Source organism: Mycteria americana, chromosome Z (genome assembly GCF_035582795.1).
Source record: "Mycteria americana isolate JAX WOST 10 ecotype Jacksonville Zoo and Gardens chromosome Z, USCA_MyAme_1.0, whole genome shotgun sequence".
Classification (NCBI taxonomy): Eukaryota; Metazoa; Chordata; class Aves; order Ciconiiformes; family Ciconiidae; genus Mycteria; species Mycteria americana.
In genome coordinates this window covers 74,106,594-74,124,931 of record NC_134396.1, presented here as the reverse complement: position 1 = coordinate 74,124,931, position 18,338 = coordinate 74,106,594, and positions in this window count along the sequence as shown.

The following is an 18,338-nucleotide window of genomic DNA, read 5'->3' as shown; positions in this document are numbered from 1 at the left end:
TTACTTGCAGTTAGTGCTGTCATTGGTAACTACCAGTGTTTAGCCAGTACTGCAGTCTCAGGGACCTCTACTGCAGGTTAACCCTAATGCTGATCTTACTTTCTAAATGAATGATCACAGCTGGTTTTGATGAAAAAGGTTTGGTTGAGCTTATTGTCAGCAAGGAGTGACTCTAGCATAGTATTTTTGGCAAACATGACAAATACTTCAAGGTGTTAGCACAAAACTGTGTTCTCTGGACATACAAAGTGATGTAGTTTTTGTCCTTCTTTTGGATGGTGAATATAGAAGAGGTTATGCTGATCAGGTTAACTATAATTAAGATGATTTCTCAATTTGATTTGTACCTTGTACTTCTGTATTTTGTATATAAAAAAAGAGATAATTTTAAATATTAAAACAAACAGCATATCTTGTGATTATTGGTGATACAGTCAGAGAACTTATATTGATGTCCATATACTGAAGCAAATTCATCACTATGTCAGTTTTCCTTCATAAATGAATTGCCTTTAAATGAAAATAGTGATTCTTAGATTTGTGTAATGGTTTCATATGGGGTAATCTTAATCCAGTGCTTCCTATCAGTTCATATAAATGTTCCATTTATTTAATGCTCCAAGAGCTCAAATCTAACTTATCAGCTGTCACAAGCTTTGATAAAGATTAAAACATGATCAGATGCGGTCTTGCAATTATGAATTGCACAGACGATGCCAAATAGAGTCACTACTTCTTGCAGGGCAGTTTCTCTTTTTCTGTACAATATATGTTTGGTATCTTTTCTTGACTATTTTAAAATGTATCACAGCATCATGAATCATTAAAATAGAATGATACTAGGTCTGCAACTTTCTTACTAGTTTCTTTTCCTCTGTAAACACCTTTATTTTAATTTTGGACTTGTATATCTGAGACAACAAAAGTGGGACATCCATACAGGTGAGTAACAAAACTGGACCACTTATCGTAGTCTTACTGGTAGCACCTTTTAAACTTTTAAAATACAGAATTACAGGTGACAGTAGTATGATTCCAATTATTCTTATGTGAAAAAAAGTGTTTCTAGTTTATGTGATTTTTTTTCATTGAACTGTAGTGAAAATTTCAGTTAAGTGGGAGAATGGTTCTCTATGTGGGCACATGTGCATAAAAAAAGATAAAAAATGTGCAAAAAAAAAATTATCAGAACTTCATAGTTGAAATTTCAAGTATAACATTGCCTCTTGTAACAGCGTAATGGAGTATTAATCTTGTATTGGATTTCATACCTATTATTGATTGTGCTTGCCTATTAACAAGTCTGATTTAGGTGCCTGATAAAGTCTTTTGTCAAAATTTAATCTGCTTTTGATTTCACTTTTACACCAGTCATTGATTGCATATCACTCATTATATTGATCATTTTGTATGCATTTACATCTTTTGCTTAAGAATTTTGTTTAATATGATGATACAATAATTTTATAGTTTTAATTAAAAAGTTAGAGGTTTTTTAAATACATTCTTTGATAAGGTTTTTTTTTTCTCCCCAGGATGAATACTATTATATGACTAGATGAGCAAGGGAACTCAGTATATTATTTGCAAGTTTTTGTGGCTAAAATAAATGTTTGAATCAATATACTTTGAATTAGTTTACTTAATGAAAATATAGTCTCTTGCTGCTGAAAAATTTTCATTCATTGTCTGTTCTTTTTTTTTTTTCCCTTTGAGAACTTAGTATCATAAATTTACCATGTCAGTCCTGGTGTGTCTTCCATTTTCAAAATGGGGTTTCTGAACCTCTTTCTGAGACTTATTCCCCTACAACTATAAGTAGTTTCCATGACTATTGTGAACACAACATTTTGATTCTTTTTTTTCCCCAATTGTGCATCATGTTTAGTGGATGCTATTGTACTCACCTGAAAAAGAAGTACCCTACAGCAAGAAAATCCATAACTACTTCTAGTCCACTACCATTAAGGTTTCAGAACAATATTAAGCAATATGCCTTTTGAGAGGAATTGAAAATTATCCTTAGTCATCCATTGTAGTCTCTTTCCATTTCTTTTCCTTCAAGCACAGAGAAAGGTCTATTTTGAACCAAAACTTCAGCCTCATAACCCCCCAGTCATTTCCTGAGTGGGCTATAGGTAGGAAGGTAACACTACATATATGTTCTGTACAGCATAAAATTGAGCAAGTCAGAAAATGTATACATGGGTGAAATTATTGTAATTAACAAGCTAAAGACATCATGTTTAATAGTTATTGTAAGATATTAATGTTTATAAAGTTGTAATAATGGTTATTGCCCTTAGCGTTAGGATAGTAGCCTGGGTCTTTGTATTCTTTGCTGCTAGTTTCCTTGACCCTCTGCCAGCCTGTTAGAGGTAGTTGCCAAGGCATATTCATGTATGTTAAAGCTGTGCTGGGATGTTACCTCCATATCAGCACTCCCAGCAAGACAGCCACAGTTAGTTAATTAATGTCTGTTGCCCTTAATGTTCCCAAATCCAAATAGAAAGAATAGCAGCATTCTGCTCTAGCATCTGAGGAAAAAAAAATAAAAGGATGGCTGGGTTTTGAAACACTGAGACACATGTTATTTAACATCAGATCTTGCAGAAGTTGGCATCTCTACCAGGACTCATGCAAAAAAGTTTACAGACTTGTAGATTAAAAAGAAATTACTGTAAAAGTACATGTTCCCAAAACAAGCTGTTTAGTGTTTGGATGGATATAGTTAGCGTAGGTTATGCACTTGTCACGTAAAAAAGAACAGAATCACAGAAACACGAAGGACATGTCTACGAGCTGCAGTATGATTGAAAATCTTCTGCCCACACTCAGATCTGACAAGGCACCAGCCAAATCCTGTCTGCGAGCCATATGGCATGCTGTTGCATCTCAAAGACCAGCACCTGCCTCTTGGCATCTTTCTAACTCTTTTCCTTTTTCACATAAGCTCGCATCTACCTACACCTGTCTGGATAAACATACTGTTTCAGCATCAGCCATAAACTGAGTCAAATCTTATGTCTGGTAATTCAGGTTTGGCACTTATATATGGTTATATATCTTTAATGTGCACCCACAGCAATTAGCCCTCATGATCTGTAATAGTCCAAAGCTGTGGAACTTTCCCTGAGAGCTTCAAAATGTAATTTTAAAGTGATAAATTAAGAAACTGGCTAAAACTATAGCTGAAAAAGAAGTAATGGCATATTAAACTTCAAGCAGAAAACAAATCTATAAGATTATGGACTTGGTTCACCATCTAAAAAAATATTTTCTGAAGACCAGTTACCTAATGAAACCACTATACATATATCTTCATTGTTCAAAAAATTACATACTAAATAATTCAAAAATAACAAAGTATAGTTAGGGAAAAATAGATAGTGATTAGGCCATTAGCTTAGCATTGGGATGGCCTGAATTCAGTTTGCTGCTTTGAAACAGAATTCCTAGGAAGTGTAAAGCAGGTTATAAGGCACAAAAATTTTTAAATCATTTCGGAACCTGAAAAATTCTTTAATTTAAGCTACTTTTCTGATTCCTGCTGCAGTTAAGCATTTTTGAAAATCCTGTTAGGTACTTGCCTATAATACCGAAATCTAAATACATTTTATGTTCAGCATTTATTTCTTTTCAGAGGGAGTAACTCACACAGATGTCAGTGGTGTATGGACACAGACATTTTTTGGATCAGCCTATCTGAGCTTCTGTTCTTTATCACTTTATCAATATAAAATTAAAAATTATTCTTAGTTTTGCTAAGGAGTGGCAGAATTAGGTGCATTTGAAAATGGAAGTTAGTTAGCCACCCATGAAAACGACAGACCTTCAACCAAACTTCCTTGAGAAATAGAAAATATTTGAAACACTGAGGGTAAGGACCTAAATACAAGCTGTATTTGGCCATCATGACATGACTGCACCACCTACGTTATGGTTAGACTATGGAAAAATTTATAGCACTCAGTCCACTCATGCACGATGTGAGTGAAAGTCTCTTACTCCTTTGGGTACTTCATTTGGCACAGATAATTGTTGCTGCTGCTGCTCCAGCTGAAATGAACTATCTCAGTCAATCCTGTTCTTCCTGTACGGTTATTTCCTAATGTACTTATACACACATGCACCAGGGATAGACCTATCATATCTATCTAGAATCCATCCACATATTCTCTGAACACAGATCCTATTCCTATTTCCCAATTCACTTAACATTTCAGAGAAAGCATTGTTAAAATGTATGTGAATAATAAGAATAGTGTTTCTGAAAACAATTATCTTATCCTTGTCAGCAAGAGAGTTTATTTGCTCACAGCAGCTTTAAAGGATATGCCATCTAAATCCGACACAATTCAAAATATTCTGTGCTCTGGGCTAAACAGATTTAGTGTAACAGCTGGTCAGGAATTTTCAGACTTCGCAGTTTTTCCACAGGAAAATTTCAGCTCATGATTGGAACAAAACAAAATGTTTTGAAAAGGTTGGACTTCTCATAAAAAAACCCAAAGTTCCCAACTAAAAATAACAGAGAGCTTAGTGATTAGACACTTAGCTGTGGCGGAAGTTTCCATTCATGCTTTGGTTGGGAAGTCTTAGATCTCTGCATCCTTGCTGAATTGGATGACACTGTATGTTATCAGACATGCCAAGCCAGCCTGCTCCCGGTTACTCTCGCTGATCTTGTCTCAATTAAAGACTCACAGAGCAGGGACATGAATCTCAGTTTTCTATCATAAAGACCACTCACCTGTGTGGTGTCATAATCACCCCCATGAACATACATCCTGCCATGGTCCTAAAGCAGAGTCTGAAATCTTATCAGTTTCAACAGGAGGAAACCCTTTGAATAGCTAAACATATCACATTTTTATGCAAATATAAACTGAAAACAAGTATTTAATGGTGTACTCAACACATATGCAAGCACACATTCAGGAACTTTGAAAGTAGAAGCAATCAGCCAAACTTTTAATTAATGATCACTTTGATCACGGAAGCAAAGGTTCTTGAATCTCCTGATTTATATAAATTATTAAATTTAAAAAAAAAAAAAGAAAAAGTCTGTCGAATACTCATCTTCCTCAGCTTCACTGTAAAAGAGCTTAGCTAGGCAACACTGCAAAAAAAATCAATAAAAAGTGCATTTTAAAATACTTACCGTTATAGAATCAGTATGAATTTAAAATTAGATTTAAAAAGGGAAGCAAAAACTACACCTACTCTTGAAGTGAATGATTTTGAGGGACAGATAATGTTTATTTTCCCCTGCCATACCAAGCAGTAGGAAAATATATTGAGAGTAATATTTTTTGTTTTGAAGGAAGACATGAAAAAATAATTGGTACAGCACACAGCAATACAGTAGCAAAAAATTAGACTTTAAGGAAATTATGCATTTTACACAGAGAAAATGAGGAAAATACATTTTATTGTCCTCTGTAAAACTGAAAAGAATAAGAACTGTAGAGTGGTTGCCAGTTATTCAAACCTCGAGCAAAAAACCCCAATTCTTTACAAGTCTTGTATGGTAATGAAATGTTCAAGATAAACAGCAGCTTTAACCATTCATCCAAGAGTGGAGTTTTGTTTTAGGCACAAACTATTTTTCATGAATATATGCAGAAGACTCTGCTCTAAAGATGATAAAATATCTAAAGTGCTTGCCAGTCAACCTATACCCCTTTCAGGCTGATTCAATTATCAACACGCATCATATGTTACAGTAGATATAAGTTTCTCTGAAATTAAGAAAGCTTCCAATCAGCTACACATTTGGGATATTTCTCTGGTTCACTAGAGGCAGCTGACAGGGATAGTCTTTAAGACATTTAACTTGTGTACCACCAGTTCATACTATTAAGGGAAACAGTAACTTCTCAGTAGTTAAAATTTCATCCAGCTCTAAAAGTGAAGTTCTGTTCTAGCTGCCATAGCATTTTATTTTAATAATTGATGATCCTGAATAATACACTATTTACACTAGTAGCATTTGTTTCCACAAAGTTTGAAAAAAATGCATATTGTGAGTAAGGCATTACAAAATGGTTCCATTCTTAAATGCTTGTTCACATCTAGCTAAAAAAAAATCCCATTAATTTGTTACATGTGCACAGCCCATGTTTCTTAAATTTGAGTGTGATAATTTGAGGGTACTATTAGAGATCGTGAACTTCATACACATTTGTGTTAGATTAACTTCATTTTCATAGTCCTAGTATGCTTTGTTTTTCTCCTTACTGCATTGTACATTCAAATTCCCTGAACACATAGTCTGTAACTGATATACTCCTGAAATAACATTTTTCAGTGAACAGAAGAATCAGCTGCCAGCAAAAAGTTGGCAATAAAGTAATTGATAATAGGTCCACAATTCCATAGGAAAGTACGTCCTTGGACAGTCATATAAAGAAAGAATTGGCAGATTAGTTATGAGATGCGTCACTCATTCTTATCTACTGCAATTACTTGGCTAAATGGAGAGGTGAATCAACAATGCTACCAAGCTGCCTTCCCAACCGTACTTGAACTCCATCCCTCTCTAAAAAGAAACAGACACCTCAAGGACAGGCTGAACAAATCCAGAAAGTTACCAAAAATTTTGTTCTAGGGGAAGCAGGGACAAGTGATGGCCGTTAGACCATTCACTGGTAGAATGATGCTTGTGCAGTTCATAACGGCCCTGACTGAACACCCAGGAGGTGGCATGGCCACTGAGATTGTCATGGGCTAATGTGATGTCTATGTTACTACCATACTTAACGTTAGTATTTTCCACACCTTTATGGCAGGTCTGACATCTGTTGGGAACTATTGCTCATAAAATGTGGTGGTTTGTAGAAAACAAGTTCTATTCCATCTGTTGAAAATACCTATTACACTAATGCCTGTTGTTCCAGAGAAATGAACCTCAGAAGGAGAAGGTCCCTTTCTGTCCCATTTACATCTGCAGAAAAAATATTTTTATATAAGGAGTCAGCAATAAGAAAAATAATCTTAAAAATAATCTATAGCTCATTAGTGAAGTTGCTGGGGTGTGGCATGAAATTCACATTTTTACTTGGTATAAAAAATGTGCTAGTTCATATGGTTAATGTAAGATTTATGATATCCTTAGTTACTCATTACCTTCTTCCAGTTTTGTAAATAATGTGATACTAGCTTATAGGAAGCAAACAGCTCTTATATTTACATTATACTTTAATTAGTATTCTCATAGAATATTAATTAAAATATATTCATAATTAAGCAATTTAAAGGTAAGTCAGGTTAAACAGCCAGAAGTGTACTTGCAGCCCAGAAAGTCAATCGTATCCTGGGCTGCATCAAAAGAAGCGTGGCCAGCAGGAACGTGATTCTCCCCCCTACTCTGCTCTCATGAGACCCCCCCTGCAGTACTGCGTTCAGCTCTGGGGTCCCCAGCACAAGAAAGACATGGACCTGCTAAAGCGCGTCCAGAGGAGTCCACGAAAATTATCAGAGGGCTGAAACACCTCTCTTATGAGGAAAGGCTGGGAGAATTGGGATTGTTCAGCCTGGAGAAGAGAAGGCTCTGGGGAAACATTTTGGTGGCCTTATACTTAAAAGGGGCTTATAAGAAAGAAGGAGAGAGGCTGTTTACCACAGCCTGTAGTGACGGGACAAGGGGCAATAGTTTTAAACTGAAGGAGGGTAGATTTAGATTGGACATAAGGAAGAAATTTTTTACGATGAAGGTGGTGAGACACTGGAACAGGTCGCCCAGAGAATTTGTGGATGCCCTGTCATTGGTGGTGTTCAAGGTCAGGTTGGATGGGGCTTTGAGCAACCTGATCTGGAGAAAGATGTCCCTGCCCATGGCAAGGGGGTTGGGCTAGATGATCTTTGAAGGTCCCTTCCAACCCAAACCATTCTGTGATTCTATGATTCTGTGATAAGTTATGATACAACAGGAGTGAGAATAGTCAAACTTGGCTGCTCTAGTAGATATGTTCTGATGCAGTTTGAAATTATATGGGTACATTACTTTGTTCAGTGGTGTCTGTTTCATGAAATGCACAGAATAACTGATACTATGTAATAACTACTTTTTTAATATTTGGTATTCTCATCGTCTCACTTAAAAAATGGTCTCATGACTCACTGTGTGAAACTGAAACCGTGTTTTGAAGGCATGCAGAACTTTCTATTTTCAAAGCATAAGTCTAATTTTTTACTTAATTTTGAATGAAGACGTTCGCTACCACTACTACCAGACCTGGGGCCACCAGCACAGAGTGTGAAGCTCAAGGTAATTATTGACAAATGTAACTCAGAAGTGGCAGGACAGAATCGACTTTTAAGGTGTTTGAAAGTGAAACCATTCTCCCTGTTGGAACCATGAAGAAAGATCTTTGCCCTAAGTGATAGAGTCCTATTAGAATTTTTGTTTCTGAAACCTTATTTTCTATCCCTGGTAGCATTCTTAAGTTCTCTGCATACCTGTATTTCTGAGAGACTTTCAGGAATGTGTAGAGTTATTAATACTTTGTGGTTTACTTATACTTTGGAAGTTAATTACTATGTGACTCAGAATAAACTGAAAAAACATACTAATAAAGGTTTTACCAATAAAAAGTCTACAGCTGTTACACCATTGTTTTAAAAGAGGTTTTTTAGGACTTGGTGTGATAAATCTGTTAGAAACTGTTAAAAAAAAAAAAGGCCATTATGAGATTTAAAATATAAAGTTGTAACCATAATAAACTTGCTCTATACTTTGCATTAAGACCCTACATTACCCCTCTCCAATATGTATTTTGCAAAGTCTCAGAAAATAATTTATAATTAGAACGTATATATCAATTATTTTGGAAAAGTTCTCCCTGAGAGTTTTTCAAGTGAAAGGTGCTAACACTGTCAGCAGTCTTGTTATAATAAAGGGAAAAAGAACATGTCAGAAGACACTCTGAACTAATTTCACAAGTAAGTATTTCAAGTAGATTTTCAGAATTAAGCAGAGGTTTGCATGTAATAGAAGAAACTTCTTGGAAATTAAAACCATCATTTGAGGTCAAGAAATGTAATAGCAAAATAAGAATTTCAAGAAATGAAGCAAAGCTAGAACCTTTTCAAGGTATATTTTAAGATTCACAGTAAATTCTTCACCTAGACAAGAAGAAAAAAAAAGAAAAAAAAAAGTGACTGCTATGCAGTAAGAAGGAATAGGTAATTTAAGTGCTGATAAAAAGTACATAAGCAATTGGCTTCAGTTTAGAAAAAAAAAGAAGATGGTATTAAGTCTGGAGGAAAGCTAGCAAGGATAATGAAAGTAAAAAGTACATATATATAAAAATAAAGATTGCTTAATAATTACTGCAGAATAGAAAAAGTAGTAATATGAATGTAAGCAAAAATAATAGAATTTAGTTTATTCAAGAATAACCAACTTTTTCCCTCTCTCTTGCAACAAAGTAGTTGACCTGATTTTCTAGACAAAAGGAGTTGGGTAGATTTAATTGCTCCAGGCTTAGAGCAATTGATGTGGGACCACATGAAACACCATTAATGAAGCTAGCAGTAGTTTAATGTAGGAATCATTAAGCAGAGAGGAACTAGTTGTAGAGATTGAGGAAGACCATGAAGACAGATAAAAAGGAGAAAATTAGAAAGGTGGACTGCTAACCCCAGCCTTACCAAGTAGTGAGCTTTGGATATACTAGTGATTTATATCACACCAAAATGTGATGTTGCCATAAAGAAATAGAGGTACTTCTAGGGAAATACCTATGACACTGAACAAGATCCATGTCAGACTTGTCTGAAAATAAGTCTGGACACCAGTGTTCAAGAAAGAAGCTGAAACCAGAAAAGGTTTCCTAAAATATCTGTAGAGTAGTTAGGGGAAAGGATACAGCCTTGAGCAAAGATCAGTCCAGCTTGGTTGTTTAGTCTAGCAAAAGAAAGGTTAAGAAATGCTATGACTACAGTCTATAAATGCATTGAAGGCCAATTGTAGACCAGAAGAAGAGCTTTTTAAGCCAATCTTTGCTGATACAGGATTAAATGTATGCATACCAGCCATTAATATATTTAGACTGGAAATACAAACCAAATTTCTGTTCCAACAGAAGAATGGGGAAATGAATGTGTCAGAAACCCTTATAATTTTAAATTTTTCAAAATAAATGGGCATGATAGTTCTTACCAAACAAAGCAGTAAACTTAGTGCTCTCAAATAAAAAAATCTGGGTTGTGAGCTGCTTTCTGAAACAGCAAATTCATATTAATCGGTGGCTGAGCCTAAAGTTATAGTCTCTGTTAAGAAACCGCATTTATCTGTTAAAGCTTCTTGCCACATTTGTTTAGAAACATGGCTTTTGCATCAGAGCCGAATTATGGCTATTCAGCTCAGCAACAGGCAAAGCAAGCCTGAGTTACCTATAAAGTCAGATAGCTATGAACCTTGTTAGTTCAGAATCTACTGTCGTTAAACATTGCCAGAGCTAAGTAATATATAAAGAATGAGTACCTATGGTGCTCACTCTGGCCCCACCAATACACATATTGCTTCCCCTGTTCTTTAAAATCATAGCTGCTTTACGAAATACTCCTTACCTGTATGCCTAACCCCATGACTCCCTGTGAGTACTTCCACTCTCTTCCTTCCTTCCTTCCCTGGATCAAAAACCTTTCTGTCACCAGATCAACTTGCTTCTACATGACGGACTGCATGGCATGGTGTATCTATATTTAGTTTCCTGCAACATGGCCAAAGCTTCCTCTGCACTGCAGTAATGGAAGGATCAACACCTCCTGCGTGCATTGCATCTGCTGTGCCCTGTGCTCTTGTGTGACATTCCCCTTTCTCTCTTCTGCTTTCACAATGCTGTAGAATTTACGGTAATAGCCAACTGGATCTGCATAAGCTGCATGCTGGAAAGCATAAGCTTCCTATTGTATGTACGCAGTGCTCTTAAAATTACAGGACCTTCAGTACACTATCACAGTACAAGTTACAGTTAAAATACATTTATACAAGAAATATAACATAAGGTCACCTCAGAAAAAGGGCCACTGTTTTGGCATTAAAAGCTGCTAATTATTTCAGAACTTATCTTGGAGACACATCATATTCAAGTTAAGGAAAACAGAAATTATATTTAAGATTGATAATTTTAAAAGTGAACAAATTATCTAGAGTATAAGACCTTTGAACTTTAATAAAAAGTCTCTACTTCTCATAAGGTCCTTCAAAAATTATACAATAACTTTTTTTTATTATTATTATTCTATCTTCTAGGGAAATCACCACTTAGCCGGTGATCAAGATATCTTCAGCGTCAAAGGTTTTTAAGGATGAAACATTAGCGACAGCATGCATTGAAAAGATAATAATAATACCTTTGGTAATCCTGTCATGATTTTTAGGAAGTAAGCTTCACCTCCTTCAAGAATATCTATATATTAAGCTTTATAATAGCAAATAATTTATTATAGCATTCCTGGTTAAAGCTTAGTATTATTAGTATCATTATTGATAAAGCCTTTTACAACAGACTGATAAATTATTACATATTCCAGCTATGTCTACTTAAATCTTGTCAAATATGAACAGAAAGTTAGAAATGAAGCACTAATTTCAGAGGCAAACATTATGTATGATTGTGAAATTCTTTTTTTTTTTTTTCAAAGCAATAACAAAAATCCAAGCTCAATGTTTACTGAAATGGACATTTTTCACCTTCTTTGCAAAAGGAGAGATTTTGACCTTCTTGACCTTCTTTGACCCTTAAGACACAGCAATGCTAACGATTGCCATGGTTCAGAAGAGGCCCAGGAAACACATTGCATAATACTCCTGGTTTATCAATAAGACTGGGATTAAAAAGACTTTGTTTATACAAAATTGAAGCAAAAAGCAGCATAAAATAGGATAGCACACTGTTTTGGAAATTCTTGTTTTTCTTACAAATAGCCTAGTGAATCATTTGCTGGCACATTAATTAAGAGTTGAATAATGTTTCTAAAACTCCTTACGGATACCAACAAACAGCAAAATTATTTTTAAGGTCAGAGAAAAAAACAATGTTTTTTTCCTAGCTGTAGAATTGCCTTGTAGAAGTGAAAGCATCAGGAATAATATGGTTGAAACTTTTGTTATTGCTATTATTGTTGTTATAAGGCAAGATGGAAAAACACATAACTCTTAGAAATGCATCATCTAAGCTGCTCAGCAAAATTTAGGTCAAATAGGTAAATGAGCCTCCACCATTCACTATATCCTTCCAGAGGTTTCTGATAGAAGACAGAATATATTTTGCTGCTACCTAGAACTGTCAGTCAGTATTATTTCCAAGGCTGATTTTACATTAGTGGTAAATGGAGGATAGATAGAGTTACATTTCAGTGTGATGTGAAGTCTGAGTGTTTGTGCTGACTGGGATCTTTTGACAATTTGGTATTGTTACCTGAATTAGATGCCTAAAAATTTTAATCTTTCTATTTTTCAATCCATTATTACTGTTCCCATCAAACCGGAAAGGTTTCTTCAGCTGTCAGAGCTTCTAATCAAATGCTGCATAAGAATCACTAAAAATATCCCAGACATTTTAAAAAGAACAAAAGATGTCTTTATCTCCCTAATGGCAAACACTGAACAATGCAAAGGAAGATATAAAACATTGCACAAACCTCCACAGTCACACACAATTTGGGGGGAAATTTTGTCTTAATCTCTACCTGGCAATCAGTTTATGCTCTGAAGCAGGATAACTAATAACATTTCTTCACTAATATTTCAGCTGATGTCCAATAATGGCTATTGATTTTCTAACAGAAAAATAAAAACTAAATATAGCTGCTACTCTTGGGTAGCAGACTGCCTCATCACATTGTCCAGGTTTGCTAGAGCTGTTAATGGAGATTTTTCTCTTGTGTGAGGGAGGCCATGATTTGTAAGTTCTCCGATGCAATAATTACTGAAGAAAAATAGGACGTCTCATGGGATAAAGAAAGCAGAGAAAGGGGAAAAAAAAGTTTCCCAAAAGGTGCATCTGTATTAGATTTTCTGAAGTGTCCACTGACCATATTATGGCTCATGTTGCAGAGCAGTCTTGAAGGGTGTGAATTCCTTTGGATGAAACCCCATGAAAATGCTGTCCAGGATGCAACCAGTCCACAGAACAAGACTAGAGCTTGCTAAAAATAAACCTCCTAGATGTGCTCAAGGATGACATTTGTTCCTCTGTACCAACTGCTCCACTCTGCAGGCCTGTTGCCATTAGATCATGGTCTTGCTAATATGGACATGGCCTGTATGAGCAACTAGAAGATCCAGACTCCAGTCTATCAAAGATGTAACCTGAGTCAGATCTTTCAGGTAAAACTGGTTTTCTTTTTTGGAAGTATGCCCCAAATACATACTGGATGGTATAAAAGAAACATAGTCAACCACACTGAAGGGGGAGACGGGGGGGGGGGGTGGGGAGAAACTTAACTCTTTGTTACAGGAACAAACAAGAACAACAAGAAAAAAAATCCCTGAGGAGAACAGCAGCACTACTTATCTTACAGCACTGTTGGGTTTTTTTCAGTTGTTTAGAGTTTTTAGTTCTCTCCAGCATTGTCAAAACCACTTACCAGGATCCTATCTTCAAATTCACAGCACTTGTCACATCCCTAGCCCAAATATGAAATTTTAAACACATTAGGCTTCTGTCTGTTCTTGTGTAAGAGAATATTTTCCAGCTCCATTTGTCACATTTAATAACCATAACCTACAAAATGGAGAACATAAGAAGTCTCATCTGAAGGCATCATCCTGACAAGGTTAACCAGAAAAAAGTGAGTCAGCAATATAAGACACATGGACTGATCATGCATACCTGGGCAATTAGAGACAATATAATCAGTGACTGAAAATCACTATAAACACAGTAGATAGAAAGGTATGATCAAGAGAATTTTCTGTATAATTTTTACAACAAAATTTCATCCTGAAATTTTACATGGATTTTACTGAAATCAAAAGAATATATCCACTGAGGTCCAAAGGTTTTGGATTTGATCAAGAATGTTGCTTAGGGTGAGAAGAGTAAGTGAGAAAGATTGTCTCTGTGTGTATGTGTGCTTTTGTGTGTATAGGTGTGTGTATGTATGAGTGTGTTCACGCACACATATGTGTGTGCATGTGTTTGTATGTCTATGTGGAATCATTAAGGAATTAAGATGGATTCAGAAATAAAATCTTGAGAATGAGCTTCCAAAGGACAAAACCCTTTTTTTTTGCAGAGATTATAGATAGTCATTCTACAACCTTCTGGGATTAAGCTCTCTCTTTTCCTATAGAAATAGCTCAAAATCTATCAAGAAACCTATGTTCTTAACACAGTATTGACTCTGGGGTTAGTTCAACATCTTGATGGAAAATAATTGTCATACGCCTTTTTAAAAAATCATGTCCAAAGTTTTTTTATATTAGAAAAATATCTGGCATCCTCTAATCCCTTATTTTGGACATATCATAGAATCAAAGAAAGATCTGGGTTGGAAGGGACCTTTAAAAATCATGTAGTCCAACCAGCCTGTTATGGGCAGGGACATCTTTCTCCAGATCAGGTTGCTCAAAGCCCCATCCAACCTGACCTTGAACACTGCCAATGATGGGGCATCCATTCTCTGGGCGACCTGTTCCAGTGTCTCACCACCTTCATTGTAAAACATTTCTTCCTTATGTCCAATCTAAATCTACCCTCTTTCAGTTTAAAACCATTGCCCCTTGTCCTGTCACTACAGGCTGTGGTAAAAAGCCTCTCTCCTTCTTTCTTATAAGCCCCCTTTAAGTATTGAAAGGCCACCATAATGTTTCCCCAGAGCCTTCTCTTCTCCAGGCTGAACAATCCCAATTCTCCCAGCCTTTCCTAATAGGAGAGGTACTCCAGCCCTCTGATCATTTTCATGGCTCTCCTCTGGACCTACTTTAGCAGGTCCATGTCTTTCTTGTCCTGGAGACCCCAGAGCCGGATGCAGTACTCCAGGTGGGGTCCTACAAGAACAGAGTAGAGGGGCAGAATCACCTCCCTCGATCTGCTGGCCATGCCTCTTTTGATGCAGTCAAAAGAATACAACTGGCTTTCTGCCTGGAAATGTACATTGCCGGCTCATGTCTAATTTTTCACCCACCAGTTCCCCAAGTCTATCCCCACAGGGCTGCTCTCAATCCCTTCATCCTCAAGTCTATCCTGATCTTGGGGATTGCCCCAACACCTGTGCAGGACCTTGCACTTGGCCTTGTTGAACATCATGAGGTTTGCATGGGCCCACTCCTCCAGCCTGTCAGGTCCCTCTGGATGGCATCCCTTCCCTCTAGCATGTCAACTGCACCACTCAGCCTGGTGTCTTCTGCAAACTTGCTGAGGGTGCACTTGATCCCACTGTCTGTGTCACTGATGAAGATATTGAACAGTAATAATTTTGAAATCTATATTAAAAAGAAATGTAACTTCTGTGAAGGACACAGATAGGGCTAGTATCAGGTGACTATAGCAAACACCGCTTACTGCTGGATAACTACTGACTTAAGAATACATCAATTATTAAGATTTAATAAGTGCAGTAACTGGAAAGAAATAGCCCTAAATGTGTCATCATCCACCTAATTCTTTTTATTCCTATTTATCCCTTTTAAAATAAAAATATTTTTAATTAACTATATATTCATTTTCAAACACTGAAGCTTTTTATAGTGTTTAGCCATCCAACTTCTCTTTGCAATCCTGTTTTCAGAAATACAAAATAAAAGTGTCTTAGCTTGAGCTTTTCATTCCGTCAAGGTCTCCTCAACCTCTCTGAATGTGTACTCTTCAAACCAAAATTTTTTGCACTATTGGCAGACAGAATACCATTTATGAATGAGGCACTACACGATAAACAGTAGACATAATGGTACAAATGGAGTGACAGGACAAAAACAGTTGCTGAGTATTCATATAAGTTAGATTACAGAACAGTAATTAATTTTGAGTATACAGAAGGGATACAGAAGGTTAAAACAGACTTAAGCTTCATGAAGCTCATCAAAAGCTGTGTTTAAACTACTTGCAGTGACTAATGATAATGAAGTACATCTAAAACAATTCTAAAAGCCTAATAAGGTTTTGCTTTTATGTCCAAAAATAATGCCCAAACAAGCAATACCTAAAAAATCATATGAACTGCAGAAGCACATTAGCAGGGGGAGGTGAAGCCTTTGCACAATAAATAGTTACATGCACATTGAACCTAGGAATCCAACACAGAAAAAAAAATTACAGAAAAAAAGTATTCATCCTCAACACTGGCTTTCTCCTTTAGTTTCCTTTACCTTCAGATTTACTCTTTTTACTTCTTCCATTTTAGTGCTTGGAGAGCTTTATATTATATGAAGGCACCATGGAATCAATATTTCTGAAATAAAAGGAATAGAGACAGACTGTCTGTCTCTGGGTCCATGAGGTACTGTATTAAAAAAAAAAAAAAAAAAAAGTCTGGTCAGATTTATTCAAAATGTTCAGGTGCCCTGCAGAATCACTTTATATATGGGAGCACACAGGGATCATCTGGGGCTCTAGCACTGAGTCCTGACATATCTGTCCACATCGTTCCTTGGCTAATATACCCAAGCCTCTATTTGTGCTGGCAAATATAATTTCTTCAGAGTAGTACAGACATGGAATAACATAAGCCACAGGAACGTGAAGCAGACAGAGATTCTGGAACTTTCTGGTGTTAGAAATCCCGAAAATCTGTGTGTATGTACAGAAGCCAATAATGAGGAAAATTTGCACATGTTGATTTTCAATGTGTTAAGGAGCATAGGAGGACACAGCAGGACCAGGACAATACGGCCACAGCAAAACATACATGTAAGTAAGGAAGACTTTAGATAAAAATCCAGTGGAATGTCAGATAATGTTTTCTGGTCCACATACTGACCACAAAAAAACATGTGATGAGTAAAGGGCAGGGAGGAGTAGGAGAAAGCATGGTGCTTTCACCTGAAGAAGGCAAAGAAATGTGAAAACTAATGTTGGATGCTTAATCTAAGCATGACTAGTTTTACTTCATTAGTTCTTTATGACCTTGAAATTTGGAAAGTATCCTATGCCATTGCAGTCTAAAGGAAAAGGATGAGATGGAAGATAAGAGCTTTAAGAACGTCTTGCTTAGTCTGTGGCTAACAAAGAGGAGAGGAAAAGGAGTGAAAACTAGGAAACAGAAGCATTCAGTCCATAGTCAGCAAGCATTTTTCAAGAACCTCATAGGTGGCAGAGTAATCCTTTAAAATATTTACTATTTTTCAGTGTTGATAATATTCATGTACCCACAGTATATTCATATATAAGGTGAAACACAGAAAAGATATGCAAAACTAATAATTTGATTCTTTCTCATGCCTTAAGACCTTCTTGCTTCACAAATAATGTGATTATTAAAAAACATGTAAGTTGAAGGAATCAAGAGAGGCCCTCCAGTTCATTCCTTTCAAATCTCTTAAATACAGATAAGGTTCAAACTATGGTTTAAATTTTGGGAAAGATGGTTCATAATGAGAGCCATCTTGGTAACAAGCTTTTTATTTCCTAACCCTCTCATTACCTACCTGTCGGGATTATAAAAACATAATCACTTCTCCATATTATTTTTCCCTGTTTGTTCCTGGTGGCAATGCCTGTACAGTTTGGTAGAATATAGGCATAGAAGAAGGCTCAAGAACAGTATTTGGTAGGTCCCACGCTACATAGATATTTCTGCCCATAAATCATCTGCGCTTCATTGCTGCATGACCACCTGATCTCAAGGCAGCTGGAACTTATGCACCACCGGCACTCTTGCCTGTGTACACAGTACACAGAGTTCACAAAGTACAGAGTTCATGTCTTAATGACAAGAGAAGAACTCAAAAGTCAGCTATGAATATTTGCTTGAGAACCTACTGGATAGAACAGGGAAGAATAAAGAAGCACAGTGTACCTCACCTTTTTTCCCTGAAATGTTAAACTTATTTCACAAATTTATGGAAACTTACTTTATGAAGTTTTCCATAACAGAAAAGTACCATTTTTATATTGTAAACTTAGCAAACGTATAGATATGTAGGTATTGTATAATGACTTCTGTTGAGCAGAACAGAATCACTTAGGAATGCTAATGAAGAAGTCCATGCTAAAAAATATTTGACATATCATTGGCACCAACCTCTGTACCATTGTCTGAGCCATACTGATGAAAGTTTAAATTGATAGAAGTGACAGCATTTTGTCTATAAATGCTTCTGAAATTCCATTACCTTGCAGAATTTTATATGATGGTATTCTTGAAGCACAAACTTTAACACT